Source organism: Aythya ferina, assembly GCF_964211825.1.
Source record: "Aythya ferina genome assembly, chromosome: 27".
Lineage (NCBI taxonomy): Eukaryota > Metazoa > Chordata > Aves > Anseriformes > Anatidae > Aythya > Aythya ferina.
The window spans coordinates 3,221,996-3,242,175 of NC_140310.1; the positions used below are offsets into that span (position 1 = coordinate 3,221,996).

Genomic DNA, 20,180 nt, shown 5'->3' on the forward strand with positions numbered 1-20,180 from the left:
CTTCCCTGGAAAAACACATATTTTGTTTCAATGAGATCACATCTTCTGTTGTAGTTTAAGTTCAAACGATGTCACAGCAGAACACTTTCCTCTTACTGAGCTGAAACAAATCAAAATATGCATGATTAGATTTCCTTTATCCTCCTATCCATTTATTTTCAATAGAGCTGTTCTTTTTAATAGAAAAACTGACTCAGCCAAAGGCATGCCAGCTGATGCCATGAGCTTGCCTCCTCACTGAAATAACTAAATAAATAAATACCGAAGAAAAGGCAGCTTTAAGGTGAGAAAAAACTATCCAGAAGACTTCAGCTACAACATGTCAACCCCAAAACAGACCAGGGAAAGTAACTAATTACTTTCCAACCATCAGGAAAGAGGTGGTCTTAGCCTCAGTACCGATCCCCCATTTAGCTCCTGGGCTTCATACCAAATACCAGTTTATAAAGGGGTTTCTACACCCAGTGTTTGCTGTTGTATATATGCAGTTCACTGCGTAACTTTGTTATTTTCTAATTGCCAACCTTCCTTAGTACTTGAGGAATAGTGAAAAGGGAGGGGAGAGTGGAGCGGGCGAATAAATAGCTAGCACAAGCCAGAGAGATTGTCTATTGGTAATAATAGCATCTCTCCCTGTTTACAAGCAGAAAACTTGACAAGACATGGGCCAGATCCTCAGCTATCATAAAGCTGAGTGAGTGGAGGTGTACCAATTTATGCCATCTATAGAGCTGGCCATATAATTACTTTCCCCTCTGGCCTGCAAAGCAGAAGCACAGCAACAAAATAAATGAAAAAAAATACAAGCATTGGATTTCTTTTATGTTCCTGTTCATCCTAGCACAGCACCCAAAAGTGCACACATCACTTTCATTACTTACACTACAGTGGTGTGCGAGGGTTCAAAATCCATCCCCACCATGGAGGGCGATGTATAAACAAGTAATGAAAACGCTTCCTGACACAAAGAAGTTACCATCGATTTTCAGGTTAACACATTCTGCTTGGATTAGGAGTTGGAAAGCACAGGAGGTGGGACAAGAGAAAGGAATGGCAGCAGTAACTGAAACATCTCCTTCCATATGTTATATACCCCATGTAAGGATGCTTCCTATTTGCATTAAGGTTCTTTACAGCACCTTGTCTGAGTAAAGGAGCCTCTACACTTATTGTCACATTCCAAAATACCGGTGACTTTAAATATCAGCTGTGTTGCCAGTTCTCATGCTTACAGTTTTTTCCAACGTTGAAGGTGTTTTTGAAACGTCTAACTTCCAGAGGCAGAGGAACTCGAGCTCCTTAAGTAACTCTCTGGCCTGTTAATTTACAGGGGAAGATCCTGAAAAACACAATTCAGCTTTTCAGAAAGGCACCCACGAGTAAAAATAAAAATAACCACAATTGTAAAGTCATGATTTTCTAGGAGATCACTCCTAATTTCTAGGACTAAGAGAGCCTACAGTACAAAGAATTATTTCCAGTAGCAAGTAGGCTTTTGAGAATGCTTCAAATCCATTCTGAGAGCGCCACTAATCTTGATGAGAAATTCAAGCACCCCTACTTTTCTCAGGAATGTTTGGTTTAAGTGGCTGCAGCAATGCACCGCAACAGACTGCCGGTGCTGCAGGACTTGGATGTAGAAGGAGTTATCTCAACACTTCACTGAGATCGTAGGAACTTGATTGAAATTTACCAGCAGGGTCCCTATGACACTGCAATTGCTGTAGTCATTTCTTTGTCTTTAAAATGCCATATAATTGCTAATGTAATTAGTGATGTATACAGAGGGGGCCTGTGCAATTACCAAGTCCTAAGATCAAGTAATTAATGTTCTGTCAACAAAACTGCAACTGTTTCATTAACAACTGTCTGGATTTGAAAACAGATCAACTCAGAACGTTACCCACTTGGCTGAGTTTTGCAATAGCAGCGATTTCAAGCCCAAAACCAGCCCGGATCAGCTGGGATTGTGGCATCCTCCCCCTAGCACTGCCACTCATTTCTCCTCCCAATAAGAGTCCTTCACACCGCCCACAGAGATAGGCAGTCTTTGTAGTCAGCTTCCATGCTGCCAATTGATGTTTCCAGTTTTATGAATGCTCTCTCAAGGATTAAAAACGTGAAAAGGGTTTCAAGGACCTGTAAAATTTTATTAAACATTGAGGGATTTATTTTATTTTATTTTTGGTAATGCTTCCAATTTTGCAGTGCTTTGAATTTGCTTCACATTTCCAAATGTTTCTCTACCACCATGAACACTTATCTCCTAAAGTAAAGGTAGGAGCTGGGTGTCACCTTGACTTGATGTGTCATTCTCCTTCCTTTACACAGTTGGTGTGCTCTGCAGAGAGGAAGCAAAGATGTGCCTTGTCTTTCCTTACAGCTACTTTCCTTTTGACACGTCCCATCCCCTCAAGTGTTAACCAAAGCACTTTTGTGTCTCTCACCTCCCGATTTCAATGCTCATTTTCACTGGTGAAACCCAAACATTTAAAGACTAGCAGGAACCGTACTGGTCCATGACTCAGGCCTGTGCAGTGCAATCTTGAGCACCATCTACTGGTCCTTTATCTCCCAGTTTGTTGCTTAGAGAGGAATTAAAGGTCCTCTTCTCCCAGAACACAACACGGACTCAACATCCTCATGCACCAAGGTGCGCTTCAAGCTTAAAATACAGGCATGGCCCCTGCAGCTTACATACACCACTCACTGAGCAATGGGCTTTAACACCAGCACTGCCTTCAACCCTCAGATGAGTTCTGCACTTCACAGCCTCCTAATTCACCAGATGATGAAGTTTCCATCATTACTGTATCCAGGAGCCAGCTTCTAAACCAGGCCTGCTCTCCCTGAATGCTTTCTCCCTGCCGCAGAATTGCACAGCGTATGGTTAACAAGCTAAGTGGTACACAATAGCTGTGGTGGTAGAATGGAATTAAGCAGCAGAAGCAAGAGGGATCAGTGAGGATTTCCGGTGAGATTTGAAACACAAACAAGCATGAGGAACTCTAAAAGTACACAGTTTTTCCTCCCGCTCTGCGCGTGTCATTTTATTACAGGGTAATTAAAGAACGCTTTAAAATTGTGATTAATAGGCCTTTCAGCTTCAGAGAAATCAAATCTTTGATGTCAGTTGCTTAAACATTCAGTTTACTTTGCCATTGAGGAATGCAAATAAATAAGGAATGGCAAGAGAAGGTGGTTTTTTTTCTTCTTTTCATTTTACTTACTATTAGAAAGTTTTCCTTCCTTTCTTCCTTCTTTCCTTCTCTCCTTCTTTCCTTCCTTCCCTCCTTCCTCCAATGAACCCCTCTGGGATCTGTACACAAGTGGGGGATGATTTGGTGGCTGGGTTGGTTTCATCTGCCTCTATTCTCTGTCTGCTGCAGTCTGTGGTTTGAATCACAGAGTGGGAAGTCAGCAGCATCAGTACACAATTCCTGCCCTACCCATGTCATCCTTTATCTGCAGGCTTGCCAAGATCCCCTGAATCAAAAGAGAAGAAGAATTTCAGTCTTGAGGGGTCTTGTCTGTAGATCAATGCAGACCACCAAGAGGTTAGCCTCCGTACATTGCCAAACCCAAGAACTTTGCCTTGTAGACTTGTCTTGCCCTGTTCAGTGGGAGATGCAGGCATCTGCTCGTACATGCTGCTGGACAGGAGGGCACAGGGTCTTCAGAAAAAAGGCTGCAATTAGGAGGAGCCACCTTTTCAGAGATATGCTATTCCCTTTCATCCCAGTGGCTCGGCCACGAGGCTGAGATTAACCTGAAAACACAGCACGGCTTCAACAAGCCAACATTCACTGGGCTCAGGGCAGACCTCGGCTAGAGGACAGAAAGGGGCAGTACGCACTGAGACCGAGGGATGCAACACAACCAGGAGTGGAGGCAAAGGGCCATAGGCTCATCTCACATGTGCCAGCTCCCCAGCACCTCAAAAACTCCAACATGCTGACCTGCACGAGAGCAGAGCTGCACATGGCTCAAACCACAGCTGATACACACACTCAGCTGGTGTACAAGGCACTGAACAACTAAATTGTAGCCCTCTGCCAAGCTTTGTAGTGGCTGCCTCCGTGCCATCTGACCATACAGTTTTAAGGTTACTCTACCTAGAAAGCACCAATCCAGCAGCAGCATTTCCAATTTTCTCTTAATTTTAGTTTTCAAAGGAGGCGAAGGAAGCAAAAGCAGAGGGTGCAGATCCTGAGCCAACACCAGGTGGCTTTGCACCGTTCCCTGGGGATATTCAACTTCCACGGACATCACTGAGGGACAGAGCTGCTTGCTCCCTTTCTCTGTAACAACACCAGCACATCTCAGATGCACGAAGCTTAGTTTGCTGCTTAGTTTGAGCCACTGATTAAGCAATGCCCCTCTAGGGTGGTTGTTTTTAACCATGTCTGAATTTACACATGACAGACCTGAGGAAGAAATCAGTTCTCATGTCCCGTATTTGCCCTTTCATTTAAGATCTGGGCTCCATAACCACACAGCACAATCCCTGGTAGCCTGTATCTCACACCTTTTGTCCAAAAGATTCTGGAGGTGCCCACTCCTGTAACAGTATTTGCAGCCCACTGGCAGCCTATATGGACAATATTTTTTCTTAAAGAGTAATTGTTACCTTTTCTTTTCTCCCTTTCTTCACTTAGCTTTTCCCTTTACATCCATAACTATGGCTCTGTCTGATGAACATACCTGACCAGAGATGCTGACATGCCAACACCTGAATGCCTTTGAGGATCTTGCCCCTGAGCGATTTGCCCAAAGCCCATTAGGAGTTCTGGGGTACAAGCAGAGACATAAACCTATGCTTTAGAAGTGACAAAGGTACTTAAGGAAAGAAATAAAATTAAAAAGGCAGGTCTCCAGGTTTGATCTGAATGCCTGAATCCATTACGCACACACACAAGCATCACTCTCTTTAAATATTTTTGAAGCATTACTGGCAGTGATTTTCTTCCTGGTGCTGTTTACGAATCCTGCCTGACACACCCCCTTCCTCCCAAATATTTGTAACCCGTCACAGATTAAATTAGATTAAAATTATGGATGCTTTTCATTCAATCGTTCTTAGAAGAAAAAGGTGTGTGTGGGGGGAGGAATGGGGGAAAAAAAGAGAGCCAGGTTTAATACTCTACAGTAGCACAAACCTCTTGGGCATAAAACATCGTTCAGGTAGACACATCTGGTGAAATGCATCACATCAAATTAGTATCAAGGGTATTGAGATTCTAAGACGACTGGCAGACAATTCCCCTTCTAATGTACTGCTTTTTAGATTGTTGAAGAAACTTGAATCCCAAATCTCCTGTGAAATGAGTGATACTAAACATGCCTGCTCAAATACTGAAAGTGAAGATCAAAGACGCAGTGTCCAAATTGGCTTTGCAAACAAAGCAAGCCCAGAGATCCCCAAGAGAACGTGGTGCTAATTTTATCAGATCTCCTTGACTTCTTCCTCCCAACAGTTTGTCATTTAAGAAAAATAATAATAACGAGAATGCATTTCTCTTTACCTGTCCGAAGCCCTGTTGTAAGACAAACAAATTCATTCCCTTTTAAATACATGCTCTGCAAGTCTCCTAATAATCTTAATCTGGTTTAAATGAAAAAAAAGAGCGTTTCACCCCCTGAAAGATACTTACATTGAGGCCCCAACCACACAGACACAAACACGCACACACGGCCATGAATATTTCAATACAGCTCGGCCTTTCAGATCAATACAGGCAACTCTCAAGTTCTATTGATTTTTCAGAGGTTTGGCTCACAAGGGTGATAAAATATTTCTCAAGTTATGAAACCTGAGTTAAGGAGCTTTTGCTGACTCTTCAGCATTTACTAGACACATCTCTCTCCCTCCATCTCGATTTATGACTAAGCAATAAGTCTTGGCAAGGCGGGCAATATCATCCCATAGGGCCCACTTAAGGTCAAAAAGAGAAGTCAGGATAATAGGACAGCCCTTAAGGTCCCTAAACTTCTGTTTTCTGAGGTAATCACTTCTTCTTTTCCACATGCCCTCAAAGTCCTTATTCCAACATTCATTAGGCAGTGAAATTCCCTTTCAGTGCACCTCTGTAAGCTGTCAAAAAGAAAGGGACACTAAAGCAGACACCAAATAAAGCAACTCCCTGCTGAGGCAAGGAAGCTAATCGTCTCCATATGGAAAGGAAATATACTTAATTATGTATTTATGCATGTCATTGCAGGCTTATATCTTGTTTCACTTTCATCCACAATGATCCAAACCTATTTAAATATAATGAGTAAACATTTCTGTTTTTACAATAACATAAGCAAATGGTTTCGCAGCGTTTCCCAACCACTTCCTCACAGAACAAGGCAATTCAGTGTAGTTATTATTATTTGTACTGAAGCAGCACCTAGGGAAGCCAGTCCTGGACCATGACTCCATTGTGCTGAGGTGTTTATAAGCATGAAAAACAGAAGGCAATCGCTGGCCCCAAAGAGTTTACAATCAAACTGAAAAGCATCTTCAGTTAAAAGGTGGAATCTGTGGATTCCAGTTCCAATATTCCAGTTATTCCCTTACAAACTGGATACCTTTACACAATAAAGAATTACGGGATGGACCTGGTGGATAGCATATGGGCTAATATACAGGCAGTTTGAGGACCAAGGCTCTGTGCTGACCCCTGCCAAGAGAGCTGTTGCATACAACAGGCTGATAATGTTCCCTGCTCACGTACCTCAGTTTCCCTTTCTCCTCTTACAGCTGTCCCTTCTGCTTACAGTGCAGATTCCTTGGTGTAGGGCTTGGCTATACCAGCTCCAGGCAAAGGGCTGATCTCAAGGAGGGGAGAATACACACAAGCCATAAATCTTATATTAGAGTCTACCCAGGCAACATTAACCTAGTTAAAAGATAATAAACACATTTCAAGTATTAGAACTCTGCTGCTGATATCAAAAGCACCACCTATTGCTGGAGGTGTCTGAGGACAAGCTGATTAGCGGTGGACGTAAAAATCAGTTTGCATGCACACACGCAGAGATGAGAGCCAAGGCTTAATTCACTTCCCCCCTTTGTTCTGATCCTTGTTAATAGTTCTACACCTATCATGACACCTATCACTGAAGCATCACAAGGCATTTTTGTAAAAAGATGAGTACTTATCATTCCTTGTGAACTGATAGCAGCAGAAGGAATAAGAACAAGGTTAACTGACTTGACCCACGTAAGTGATCCAGTCCATAGCAGCTCTATTGATTCCCCATTGCCTTCTCCAGCTTTCCCTCCATTTTGCATTAGCGCCTTTGTTTGCAGGAATTAGGATTCATCTGTCATCACTTGAAATTTAAAGACCTTTCTCTTGGAACAACCTCATTAAGCAGGACAAGTCCTACAGACTCTCATTACACACCAGTGCCATCTCCTTTGGAGGACACATATCAGTGTTTACCGCGTACAATAGGCAGGGCGTTGCACGAAATGCTCTCATTACCTTCAAATGGGCAATCTGAAATCGCAGAGTTGCACGTTAAGAGATATTAGCAGGATGGTAATTACTGGCTAGTAGACACAGAAGCCATATTACTTTGTCCATGACCCATTTTGCAGCAGTTGAAAATCTTTGTGGACCAGGATGTTGCTGTGATGTGGGGCTGAGAGCAAAGGACCAGATGCTGGTCCTGGCCCTCCAGCAGCAGCAGCACGCCCGTTGAGACCCAACCCTCAAGGCTCAGTTCCACCTTTCTTACTACTTACCCTGCTTCAGGACCCTCAGGAATTCTGAATATTTCCATCAACCACAGAAGGCCTCTGGTCTCTGTTTCCTTGGGTGAAACAATTTCAGCTGCACACGATTGTCCTCTGCCACGAGTACCAGGAGAAGCCAAGGCAGCAGCTCTCTGACATGTGTCTGACCTCTCCCCTAGAGCAAATACACTGCTCCCTGCGAGGACACAAGCATATCTTCAAAGCCTCACTGAACAAATAAAACAATGCAATGATCAGCCATTTATTTATTTTTAAAAAATCCTTCCTATTGTTGCTTTACGCTCTGCTGCTTTTTTCTTTTTCTTTTTCTTTTTCTTTTTTTTTTTTCCAGCTGCAGCAATATGATGGCATGATGGCTTGAAGGACTTTTCTACCACGGCCCCTAAATCCCCTCCCTGATCAGTATGCTGCATGGCTCCTCCATTTAATATGTATTCTCACTTTTGGTGCATTGCCCCCAAGACTTAGCATTTTATATTTTTCTGCATTAAAACTGCATTCTCCATTTACCGGCCTCAGAGTCAAGCCCTTCTAATGGGGGTAGCAGTACTCCTTGCTCAGTACATCCTCTGCTTTTGGAAAAAATAAGCTGAAATGTATACAGTTCTCATACATACACAAGATAATACTGGGAAGAGAAATTCTCAAGAACACCTACATAACTTCAAATCTCAAGAACACCTACATAACTTCAAATCTTAAAGCATGTAATTACCTTTGAAATATCATGCCTGTTAAGCCTTAATTCAAAAGTACTAAGAAAATAGTTATTATGGTACATCACACTTAAGGGGAAAAAAATTAAAAAATTGAGACAATTATTTATCTTAAGACACGGTTTAGTAACTTAACTCCTGGCCTCATCCCTGAAATTATCAGTAAATCTTTTCTGAAATATAAAAGAAGTAAATTAATTAATCTTGTTCGAGATACTAAGTTGCTCTTTGGTAGTTCAGAAGTATAATAATATCTCTACTTCTTTGTTTAAAACAAGTTTTATTATTATTTTTTTAATTGGTAGCATCAAGAAGCCTTGAGGACTTTGAGACCAGGGACACGCTGTGCTAGCCACCATCCACCATGTGGCAGGAGTCTGTCCCAGCCACCTGTTTGTGACAGAGAAGGTTTGAGGGGGAACAAGAGTGCAAAGGAAAGACCTGGCCAGATTCACAGGCTCAGTGGCCAAGGCCAGGTGGAAGCCACAAGAGCCATTCTCAGAGCTGTACCCTGCAATTAAAAAAGGCAACACAAGCAACAGCAGCATTTTACTTTCAAAGTGATTCATGTAAATAGGATCTGTGTACATAGGCAAAGACCTGCTGATAGCTATACTCCCCTGGTCTATGTATTGCCTCCAGGAATGATCTGAATTTCATTTAGATATAGCAGTGCACCTAGGAAAGCTCATCTGGAAGACCCTTCCCTGCGGTCACAGAGAGCTTGGCATGCAAGTCCAGCTCTTCCAAGCTACATTTCTCTGCCTGCTGTGATGGTCTTCAGGACTTTCAGACAGTAGGAGGCAAAAAGAAACCCACTTCATTTCACTTCTTCAAGCAAAACCTGTCTTTTCCTGGCTAAAAGGATTCATTATTCCCTCCATTTAAGCACATTTCAAATGGATTCAGCAGCCCAGCTCAGTGCAGGTAAGAGGAGCTCTGCAGCAGCATCCCAGCTTGCCACTTCAGATACATAACGCAGACACGTGCCGCCCAATCCAGACCCTCTGCCTCCCATGGCAGCAATACCTTTGAAGAATTCCAAGTTAGTTAAAGCCTACCTCAAAAGCCCATGTTGGCCATCTCTAATCAAATTACACTTTCCAAGCTGTTCACTTACAAAACCTCCTGAAATGGTTTCTAATATTTTTCCCACAACTGGTGTTAAACCGTAATTGCTTGCTGTATCTTTTTGCCCCTCTTGAATAATGGGTGTTAGATTTGCCACTTTATAGTCCTCGGGAATGTGACCTGTCATTATAAAGCTTCTAAAAATATCAGTTAACACTTCACAATTTTCTCTCCTTTATTTCCTTTAACAGCCATGGATGTACCCTCCCTGGACCAGATACCTGATCTGCCTTTGAGCGTAAAACCTTTCAGCAATAATTTTTGCAGTCATTTGCACACTAACACCTTTAATGTGCCTGGGAATAGAAAGTCGGGTCTTTAACTGATGTAAACTGGCATCACTCCACTGATTTAAACAGTTACCTCAGTTTACACCAGTTGAGGAGTTTGGTAACAATTTCTATACGTTTACATCATTTAAAAGCCCAAACAAATTTCTCATTATTTAAAAGAAGAGACGGATGCAATTAACTTGAATACTTCATAGAAGACCAGATCATACAGTACAAATAGTTATTACCAAACAACAGATTTCCACTCTAACTCGAGAATGCCTTTCAGGACATCTCTGAGTTGAGTTCTAGCTGTAACGACCATTACAGCTAATTATCTCCCTGAAATGGGCCCTCACTTCATACGCTCAGGGTCTCATCTTCTAACAGGCCAAGCAAACCCATTTCCACCAGCAGCTCCAGGGGAGCAGGGTGTGCACAAGTAAGCTTTTCACCAGCAGCAGCTGAGGAATCTGTACAGGTCTGTACCGATATTCAGCAGTGTCTGGCTCTCTGCTTCCCATCTCTAAATCCTTGAAGCACAATGTTGTTTATAGGGCTATAACACATATAACCCTGTTGCTCTAGCCAGAAGTCTCTTTGTAGACTTACCCTCTGACACCCCAAGCCACACTGTCCGACTACAATATTTAGAAGCACATTTCTTGACCAAGGATTGCCCAAGCTCTTTTAAAAAAAGGATGGCAGGCATAAGCAATCCTAGACTTACATTCCTCCTTCCTAGCATAGCCCCCAAGTGGTGCTAGCGCAGCCTCATCTCTTAGTTTAAGCACAGGAATCATACCAACACTCTTGTACAATAAGCCCAAATCTCAAGAGGAAGGGAGGAAGGAGCGAGAGAGTCGGCTATATTCAGCATTGTTGCTAAAACTCCACAGTAGGTTGACCCCATGGCCTTTTCCAACAATCTTTAATACCCAGTGTTACATGATTCCTAACGGCACTTTTTTGGCGCTGGACAGGGCAGAGGTCAAGGTCTGGAATGTCACCAGGGCTGCTACTTACTGAGTAAAGACAATTAGACGATTGTCTAGACAACTGAGCTTTGTGCTGTGTGTGATAAGCATGCAATCAACTCTCTGAGGTGATATAAACAAGCTGCCTCGGCGCTGCATTTTCCTTCTCAGCCTCCTCCTTCCTTTTCTGGGGATCTCTTGTATTCTTCCTCTGCATGTGCCGGTCTCTGCAGCTCTCCTCTGCATCTGGAGGCTCTGGTGGTAGAAACAAGCCAGCTGAGGATATTACAGTTGCAGAACAGAGAAAACACTTCAGCCACTGAGACAAAGAGCTAGCTACTGTAATTCTCTAAGCTTACGGTTTGGTGATTTTATAGATATTATGTATACCATAACATTATTTATTCAAAATAATCAGTAACAGGATAAATTAAGAATTCCTTACCCTAAACTAAAGCCACTCTTGGGCAGACACACGTCTAAGAACTGCGGATTCAGACACTTAAGAGAAAGGAATTGAAACTGCATTCCTGCAGTTCAGAAAAGTACATTAGAGCACTGAGTTATTACATTTTAAAAAATAACAAACCAAACAAAAATGTACAGCCAAGCCATTGTCCTCTAACGTCTCCAGAAAAATTGTTGGTCAAATATGTTTAAGGTGACCGAAACTCCATGTATGACTTGTTGGAGGTAATGAGAATAGTGCCCATTTCTGGCCAAAAATTTGTGCAAAAGATAGATAAGTCTCTGAAAGCATCTTTAAAACAGAAATAAAGAAAGGTGAATGGATAGTTTATCCATGGTCCCATGCTGTAAAAATTTGTGCCTGGCCTTCTGATGCCACACAGTCATGTTGCATTCAGATTTTAAGGTAAATTTTATTTTTAAATGATTTTGATTGCCAAAATATATCTGGGGTTAGTTTTTGAAATGCTTCTAATGTTACCATGGTTTATTTTACTGCAAAACATTGATATATTTTACTGCAAAACACTGATAATGACACCTTACAGTCCTGTAACACCTCTGTTTCAATGATCCTAAACCATTTTTGTGGCCCTAGTTCACCAACCAATGTAATCACAGAATTAAAACCCCATTGACTCCAGTGGAATGTGCTCAAGTGCTTTGCTGAACTGGGGACTAAACTATTAAAATTTACATGCCTTTAAGGCAGAAATTATCTACCCTGTTTCACAGATGAGAGGAAAATGAGGCTTGCAGAGAAACTCACTTAGACTTACACACTGTGATTCCAGATAGGCCCAGCTCAAACAGAGGGATGCATGAGAAACCCAAACCCACAGGCCAGAGGCAGGCCCTGATTTCAAGAGTTTTATATTTTCATCCCTGTGCCACAGAAACCAGACTTGCAGGCATGAGAAGAAACAAAAGCATATGAGAAAGATAAAGCCATCAGCACTGGATACACATAGTCTTGGAAAATTATCCTAATTGTTCTCTTCCTTCAAAACGGGCACCCAGTTCTAGTTTTAGACCTAGCGAAGTGTCACAGACTCAACGTGTAAAACCCAAATCTTGCCTCTGCGTTCACAAAGGGATTTATGGAAATACGAGCCATTTCAGGCTCTGCTAGGGCCTGCAGGAAGCCCCCTGTGGATGTCTGTCTTACCCAGAGCTCTTTTATAGGACCTTCTCAAGCCAAACTTGCAACACACGATGTCCTGGGAATCCTTCCCCCTGCTTTCTAAAATGGAGGAAATGTGTCTCAGGAGAATCCTTCTTGGGTTTTACACCAGACCCCACCCCTGTGTAAAGGGAACATGTTTCAGCCCCATGCTGTGCAGATACATCAATAAAGCTCACAGTTCTCTCCCTCACTATCCATTCTCACCAATTTCATTTAAAGAGCTCCCAATAACTCGGGACATAACATCCAACTTCACACAGAGTGAACATTAAGCGAGGATAAATTCCCTCTTATATCATCCAAAGGCTGACTACATACCACTTCACAGAATATGCAGGATGTGTTTTATTTACTTTTCTCCAATAAGGCACCTGGGCTTTTGTTTTGTTTGTTTTCCTTTGTTTTTATGTGTCTTTTCTTTTTTTTTTTTTCCTTAACCAACCTTTGTCAGATGAGTTCATCTGAAAATTGCTTGTAAAGCCCTGAGCAGGTTCTGCTGAGTGAAGCCAGGTCTGCATTTACTATTCTCCAAGCTTCCAAGGCACCTCCTTGCACTGTAATCGCGCCATGATAGAGCAATGATATAAAACAGAGGGAAATGAATCAAGGCTGTTAGTATCCAAACTATTAAACGTAAAACTTCTGTTTGTGAGCCTCAGAGGTTTCTTAAAGTGTAAGGGACGTCATCAGTCTAACCATGCTAGGAACTGCGAGTTGTTTAAAGCCTGCTTTAGTACAGTTTCTTGGAGGTGCAGAGCCACTTCAGATGAAGTTGTGCCTCGCATGAAGTTAGAAGTTTTATTAAAATTGGGAAAGATCAGCTCACTTAAAACACATCTGTTCAAATATTCTTTGTCGTCTAGACCAATGATAGATTCAGATCCAGAGGGGTCCAACAAATGTGCTTAAAGGCTTGGAAAGACTTCTCAGGGGAGGAGAAATTAAAGAAAGACTGGGGGAAAAGGAAGAGGGCATTTTTCAGAGGCAGCTAAGTGACATAAAAGCATATTTGCTAAATACAGAGAGGAACACAGGAGGAACATAGAGATTTACCCACCTTCCTGATAAAAGCTAGATAAGCTCATTCCCAGACCTGGGCTGCCACAGGGACAGTGCTTCCAGTGCCACACCACTCAGCTATTACTTCCAAGATTTCAGTGGAACAATAACCTGGAAGACAAAAATAAGCTCCGCTGTCTCCAGTAGAGTTTCAAGATGTGGTGGTCAGCATGATTAAAATATTTTGTAGCTTCTTCTAGGTGACTGTCCACTTGTTTCTGTGCCCGCCTAAGGGGCTGAGGAAGAGACACTCCTTGGCTGTTTGTAGGGGTGTATTAGATGCAGGTTATCCACACAGCCCTACAACAGCTTTTGCTTTGCTGAGATCAGAGAAGTTTAATGCTCTGAGCCTCTCTCTACCGTAGCTGGAACAGCCACAGTTCTCTGCGACCTGAACGATCCTGGGTGTCAGAAGATGCACTCAGGGACCATCACTTTGTTCCTAAAGTGCCAGATCTTTGTAAATTCTACTGCATTTAAACAAACAAAAGGTGAATGTTTGCACAACCCATGCAGACTTCTAGCAACTGGCTACAATAAGGGAAAATCCTAACTGATACTGCTACTTCTGTAACATGCATTAAATCAACTTCCATTGGTAGCAAGTCTCCTGCAGAAAGAGGGCTCTTCCTCCTTCCTTCATATAATTTGACCCCCAGGGCATAAGAGCTTTCTCCTCTGCAGCTCCTGCCCATCAGTGCATCTTCTTTGCATCTCTTTTCCCCTTCAACTCATTCACACTCTCTTCTGAACTCAGCTGGAAGCATCTCTTTTCCCCCTTGCCCATGACTCTTAATTTCTCTCTCCCTTGGCAGTTATTTAACTCATTAACTGAATTAATTTTAACCCTAAAGCGCTTTGGGTGAATAGATTTTATGAAAGATCTGATACAAAATAAAGTCTTGGGGGCTTTCTGCCACTGTAGGTGCACAAAGGAGCCTCAGTGTAGCTGAGAATCAGACCCTTATTTCACGGATCCTACAAGGAATTTAATCGCAGTGCGACTCACAGATTCCATTTAATGACAAAGTCAGTCTTTGATTGATAAAGGTCCCATGCCTCTGACACAGACTAAATAGCCAAGCATCCTGAACAGTGGAAAAATTATTCTTGGATCTGTATGAAGTAGCCCTCTCCATCATTTCCCACAAACTTGCTTCTTAGCAAAATTCTGTTTCTTTTTTGAATGCTGTTTTATGAGGAAACGTTAAGAGGAGGGTAGAATCCAACACGGTGGTTTTGCCTTTTGCTCTAAGAGGTGGCTGTTGGGCAGGGGAAACAAAACAGAAATTCAACATAGAAATAACATGGAAGTTGCCCTGCAGAATGTTTATTTTACTAGGTGGCTGATGGCTTTGAAAATCAGTGAAGTTTCTTTTTCAGGTCAATTAAACTTTTGTTCAGCAAAATTGCACGGAGACAAGAGTCTAAGAACATGAATTATTGATTGTAACCTGCTAGCACCCCAAAAGGGGCATTTTCAGCTGGCTATGCAAAAGTGGTTTCTGAGCTTACAATTTTCCACATAAATACTCAGAAAGGGAGGAGGGGACCCTGCAGAGGCTCCAGAAGTGTGCTTGGTGCAACCAAGGGGGTTAGGGCCCTTCAGCAACACTTACAAGAAAAGAACAAAAACTGTCCCATAGAAGAGAGTAAAGAATCATGTTCTGTTTCCCACTGTGGCCACTGACTTGCTGCATAGCTTTGAGCAAGTCACTGCCCAAAATATTTTCTTCCCAATGCTTCCTTGCTCAGACTACCAGCTACTTGGGACAGGGTCAAGCTTAAGGCTCTGATGTCCCTGGAAGTAAATAATATGCTGTCAGCATAAACTAGTATACAAGCACACAAAGAGATTGGAATGGGTTTTCAGACATAACTAACAGGGAAAGAAGTCGTGGATGGCTACCATGCTGCCCACTGAAAGGGAAAGCAGTGTCTGTTTGGAAAGCCAACCTGGCACACACATGCCTCATCCCATTTTTATTACAATATACTTATTTCAGTGTGGTTGAAAATTTCATTGACTTCTGTAGCAGGAGTGCTCTGCTGATGGGCTGGGGAAAAAGGGAAAAAAAGAAAAAAAGAAAAAAAAAAAAAGGAGGTGGTAGAGGAAGAAAAAATGGAACCTGCCTGGGACTGCTGCTAGTTTCTCCATTACAGACACTCACCCACTGTAATCACGGGCACTAAAGAACCTGCTCTGATCTTCTCAGAACAGATGACCTCGCAGCTCTTTCCTCATCTGTAATTTCTAGATTTCAGCTGATTTAAAAGACTGCTAGGAAACAAAATAGTGTTCATAGATCAGTGCCAAAGAGAAGCCCCTGTATCAGGAACACGTCTGTCTGTTTCTGATACATGGAGCAAATTGACCCCAACTGCAGCCCTGGACTCGGTGGTCGTTTTCCCTCGGAGCTGTAAATAAGGAGCAGGGCTGAGAAGCTAAGCCAAACTAATTTGGCCAGTTATTATTTGACTGAAAGGTGATACTGAACGTTTAAATGGTTTATCCCCTTCTTGTTAGTGGCATCATTCAATCAGGAGTACTAAGCCTCCAAGTGAACGGATTGCAACTACCGAGGGAATTCCTCCCTCCAACCAGGAAATGTGGGGTTTGTTAGTTCAAACAGCATCTGTAGGAAGCTGGTAAACAACAGCTGAGATGATGAAAGATCACATCAACTCCTTGCTTTGAAGTAAAAGATATTAAAACCACGAGTGTACGAGTTCTTATTATAGCTTAACCCCCCCTGCCTGCTGATCCCCAAGAACCTGGCATGGCTGTTCCTGCTGCATAACAAGCTGTATAATAAAATTCCATAAAAACATCAACGACGCACTTGAAAGTGACATGAAAAAGCGACGGAAGCCTACTTCTGGTGATGCTGCCATTAAAGGCAATTTGTTACTTTATGCTTGGAACGAAATCAAACACTCTGCCAGGCCCAGAGTGACGTTTTTAGTCTCAGAAACTTAAGATACGTTGTCACCTGGACGGGCACTCTATGAATACATAGAATCAGAACCATTAGCATCATTTGTACATGGAGTGTGTGTCAGGTGATTCGCAGATGGGCACAAGGACGAGGAGTCATGTTTTAACAGCAGACTCCTAAGCCACTAAGTGTGGATTCTCCTGTTTGCAAAGTTGGTTAAGTACCTGTTGATAATCACAGAAGCACACAAATAAGTAAGGTGCAAATTTCCCTTGTACAGTAAAGGGCTGCAGGTTAAATGCCTACAATGCTTTTGAAAAAGCTATGGACACAGCTGCTTCTGGAAGTTCTTTCCAACTCCCTGACACTACCCGAGAGTGCTGAAAATCAGAGCATGTACATCTTACATTTCTGTTACTGTCAGATTCTGTGGCTTTAGTCCACTTCAGCTATGGAGAAAAATCTCCCCACTTACTCCTTACCCAAGATCTGCTTTCTCTGTTCTAAATGTCCTCACAGTTTGGTATTGTCTTTCTTTTTTCTTTCTCTGCTAATAACCTCTCCACCTTGCTTTTCCTCTTACCTAATATGTTCTAATGAGTTTTTCAACCTTAAAAGAATGGTACATACAGAATCCAGTGGATGAGGCACTAGACTGGGACTGCAGAGACCCAAGCTGAACGTCCAGGTCTCCGGTGGTCCTGCGGTGCAGTCGTTTCTCTCTCTCAGCCATTCCTGTATAAAATAAGGGTGACAACTTACATCTTCATTTGCAAAATGCTTTGAGATCTCTGCATGAGAAGAGCCAAAGAGCAATCATGAATAAGATCAGATAAGAGATGGGGTTTATTCTTAGTCCTAACGTGCTGAGTGAAATGTTTTATATATGCAAATATTTTTCCACAATAAGTTATTGTCAATAACAGCCTTTCCCCCTCACTTTTTAAAGCCTTGAGCTTTAGAAATTTTAAATTGCCAGGTCAGGAGGATCTCTAAAACCAATACCCCTGACAATGGGAACTCTCCCAATGCCAACCATCCCTCTCCTTCCTCCTCCTCCCCCAGAAAAGCACCCTAGATCATGTACGTTTGTAACAACGACTTTATATGTTCAGAGTAAAATAAGTACCTACAGTCCAGCTTGAACCGGTCAAGTACATCTGTCAGAAAGTGTCTAGAAGTTGAAGGAATATTCTGAGGTATTTAGCCATCTAATTCGTTTGATTAGGTGCCTTTCAGCACATGTAGATACACTTATTTAGGGTACCACAGAGCTTACAGAGGCTCAGAGAACAGAGACAAACCCCAAGTATGATATCCCAAGATGGATGGGAGATGCAACCAGACATCACTACTCACCTTCACCTCTGTCCCCTCCCTTTATGGAGGCTGTAAAGTTTCACATTCATTTGCCAAATGCCTATGCATAACCACGAGGCAGAGACTGGCAGCAGGTAATGGATTATTAATTGCTGCTGATAGATGTAGCCAGTGGCTTTCCCTTACTTTCCACTTCTGGGTAAAAATCTGCACACTTTCCTTGAGCAAACAAAGTGGCTGTGGCATGACCTGCCTTTTTCTACTGACAAACCTGAGCACAAATAGGTCCTGATTTTGCTTGTCAAGCAGTGCCTACCTTTGCTGACAGCATTGAGCATATGTTGCAGGGGTTGAGGAGCAAAGTGAGGCACAAGGAGAGCTTGGCTCTGCATAGTCCTGACCTAAGCACTGTTGTTAGTCTACAAGAACACCTCTTTTTCCAACACAGAGCTGCTGGGTCTGATTCAATCAGCTTTGAAACAGAGAATGTGAAAACAAATCTGTTCAGGTTCTCTCCCTCTTATTACAAGACTTAGCACCTCTGCAGAATGAGCACTGAGAGAAACACACACTCTGCAAATGAATTAATTAGACACCATGAAAGAATATGCAGGCTTGGAGGGGTGTTTTACTGAGCAGTTTCCAAAGTAACAAGTGGTGAAAAAAATTAAATCGCATTCCCCAGTGCCCTAAATATGACAGATCAGAACAACCAGGGTAGAGAGAAGCATACATGTGTTAGGACTGATACGCTGATCATCATGAATACAGATCGATTTGAAATGATTATACAGTCAGCTGTCAGAACACGCTGGTCTTTCACTTACCCCCTTCCCTCCTCTAAAGGTATCTGCCTGCATTATGGGGCTACGAGTAATGCAATAAAAAAAAAATTCAAGTTTCATTTGACTCTTGTTGCACTGTACACCAGAGCTGCATGCTTTACAAGTCTACTAGAGTGAAATAAAAAGTAAGACTTCCTGTATGTCTGCACCACTTCTCAGGTTATGAGGCAGAGAAAAAAAATCGGTAATTGCTTTACATATAAATGTGAAAACAATTTTAGAACTCCCTGGTCCTGTATCAACATGCATGCATTTGTCTTTTACCAGCTCTCAACTGCACATTATCATAACACGTCATGATAAAGGAAAGGGTTATACTCCATGGCTCTCTGTTAACCTGTTTATGTCCAAGCATTTTCAAAATTCCTCTTTTCCCCTTGAGGTATACAAGGGGATGCTGAAGGCTCTGCAGCTTGTTTTATTTTGCGAGGGGTTGCAATTAAAGATCTATGATTATCTCCCCTAGCCTTGCATCCTCCGAAGTCACAGAGTGCAACAGGAGGAAGAACCTGACACATAAGCTAGGGTAGGAACAACTCCAGCCTTCGTCTCAGTGCCTAGGTGCTGCTGGCTGCACTGTATTGCTGGGGTGCTGCAGCAGTGCAGAAAGTGTGACAGAGAAAGAGGGAAGTGCTGGCACGTGTGTTTCATTAAGTGAATAAAAAGAAAAGCCAAATTCTAGGTGGCAGACAAACATACTTTCACCAAAATAACTGAATGGGTTTTAATTCATTTGTATTGTTATCTCAGTGCTAATCTATCCACATAATCCAGCCCCATATTCTACGGCATCCATCAACAAGAGAACACGCACTCCAGCAAGAAAAAAGAAAATCAATACTATGCAATTAAAAATATTTCTTTTAAGTAGCAGTAACCTGCCTTTTCCTTTGGCAAAGACAGCCAAAAGCTTGCATAGTACATACAGAACAGAAATAAACCCAAGTGGACGTTCTTCTCAAGCATTCATACAGAAACCCTAGGGAGATGAGTGCCACTTGAGGGAGAAACAAAGCACTTACCTCAGTGCGATGCATTGCCAGAAACCATTAAAAAAAAAAAAAAAAAAGCAGAACACTATAACTGTTTGCCATGCCTGCTGCATATGGCCCTGCCTTCTAGTTAGATCCACGTAGCAGTAGTTAAAGCGCTTTGAAAGAGGATTGAAACTCAACAGCCATATTAATTAATGCATCGAATAGCGAGCACGTCCGCTGCCGACAGGCTGGGGTTGATTCGTTTTATGCAGAGAAGTCCTTGTGACCAGACCTCGTGCAAACCCGCTGCAATTAATGGGGATCTGCAAAAGTCCTTGCATGGGCCCAGGAGCCCGTAGAGTTATTGCGTGGGTTTTGAGGCCAGTCAGTGCCATTGGATCATTTGGCCCAATCTCCAGAACAGGACAGGTTAGAGGATTTCATCAACCACCCCTGCACCGAGCTCTCCAACTTTTGCTTCACTAAAACACATCTTCCAGGAAGAAATATAGTCAAGCCATGGAGAAGACGAAAGAT

The 20,180-nt window shown here is 42.4% G+C and overlaps 1 long non-coding RNA gene across 1 annotated transcript; it reads right to left on the bottom strand.

Moving 5' to 3' along the window:
- Positions 1-7,789: 7,789 nt before the first annotated feature.
- Positions 7,790-17,228, bottom strand: LOC311424386. The gene is made up of 4 exons (XR_014686075.1): positions 17,132-17,228; positions 13,561-13,673; positions 10,899-11,104; positions 7,790-7,928 (listed from the first exon to the last, which is right to left on the bottom strand). It is a non-coding gene; the product is annotated as an uncharacterized lncRNA (long non-coding RNA).
- Positions 17,229-20,180: the final 2,952 nt, after the last annotated feature.